The sequence below is a fragment of the Rutidosis leptorrhynchoides genome, chromosome 1, assembly GCF_046630445.1.
Source record: "Rutidosis leptorrhynchoides isolate AG116_Rl617_1_P2 chromosome 1, CSIRO_AGI_Rlap_v1, whole genome shotgun sequence".
In the NCBI taxonomy this organism is placed as follows: domain Eukaryota; kingdom Viridiplantae; phylum Streptophyta; class Magnoliopsida; order Asterales; family Asteraceae; genus Rutidosis; species Rutidosis leptorrhynchoides.
In genome coordinates this window covers 434,578,579-434,580,011 of record NC_092333.1, presented here as the reverse complement: position 1 = coordinate 434,580,011, position 1,433 = coordinate 434,578,579, and the positions used below count along the sequence as shown (strand labels likewise).

The 1,433-nt window shown below is 37.8% G+C and overlaps 1 non-coding gene across 1 annotated transcript; it reads left to right on the top strand.

Moving 5' to 3' along the window:
* The first annotated feature begins 674 nt into the window (after nt 1-674).
* LOC139886996 (small nucleolar RNA R71) lies at nt 675-781 on the top strand. The gene has a single exon (XR_011772851.1). It is a non-coding gene; the product is annotated as a small nucleolar RNA R71 (small nucleolar RNA).
* Nucleotides 782-1,433: the final 652 nt, after the last annotated feature.

Below are 1,433 nucleotides of genomic sequence, written 5' to 3'. Positions count from 1 at the left end.
CTCACTCACCATGCTATCAAGAGTACCTACGTGTTTTTCTAGATTCAAAATGGAAGCTTGTTGAGTTCTTAATGACTGATCAAACCTCTCATTCGTTTGGGTTTGAGATGTAATAAATTGTGTTTGAGATTCCATTAGCTTTGCCATCATTTCTTCCAGATTTGGCTTTTTCTCTTCGGTTTGTTGTGGTGGTTTATACAAGCTAGGTCTTTGTTGATTGAAAGAGTTATTTTGAGTTGGTTGGTTATTCGGACTTTGTTGGTTGTACGAGTTATTGCTGGGTCCATTTAGATTGTAAAGAATGTTTTGATTTCGATTAAAGTTTGGCCTTGGCTGTTGATAATTATTTTCCGGCCTTTGGTTCATGTAGAAAACATTCTCACATTGTTCCATCGTTTGCTCGATGTGACAATCTTTCGTTAAGTGTGGTCCACCGCATTGCTCACAACTGATTCGTATTGCGTGAATATCTTTAGTCATCTTTTCCATTCGTCTTTTGAAAGCATCTATTTTCTTGGTGCCACTCATGTGAGTGGGATGCTGTGTTATCAATAATCTTGTGAGCTTCAGTTGCGGTTTTCTTCATAATGGAACCACCAGCTGCTATGTTGATGTCCTTGCGTGTAGTAATATCGCATCCTTGATAGAATATTTGTATTATTTGATAAGTGTCTAAACCATGTTTAGGACATCCTCTCAACAACTTTCTGAATCTTGTCCATGCCTCATATAATGTTTCATTTGGCTTTTGCGCGAATGTAACAATCTCTCCTTGAAGTCTCACGGCTTTAGATGCCGAAAAGAATCTTTTAAGAAATTTCTCAACTAAAACATCCCATGAATCAATCGCTCCTTCAGGTAACGATTCTAACCAATCTTTGGCTTCTCCCTTTAAAGTCCAGGGAAACAACATGAGATAGATCTGTTCATCCTCAACTTCTCTGATTTTGAATAGAGTACAAATCCTATTAAAGGTTCGAAGATGTTCGTTTGGATATTCTTTTGTTGTACCACTATATTGGCATTGATTAGTTACCATGTGTAGGATTTGTCCTTTGATTTCATAATCTGGCGCATTAATGTCTGGTTTAATAATGGCGTGACATTGGCCCGTGCGTGTGGCTCTCATTCGGTCTTCCATACTTAGAGGTTCAGTTACTTTCATAATTGAATTTGTTGAATACGAATCACTGGAGGATTCTGATTTAACGGTTTGTGGTTCAGGAGGAATGATTAGTGGTTCTGGATCTTGGAATTGTCCTTGAATATCCTCCGGGTTTTCAATTTTGAAGTTGGGTTTAAAAGATGGATTATCGGAAATTTGAGTTGGAGTACTTGTTCGACTAGATAATGATTCTAAAGAAAAATCAACGGCGATAATATTGGCTAGATGTCTTAATCGAGTTACAGGTGGTGAACGTATGAAAGGTGGT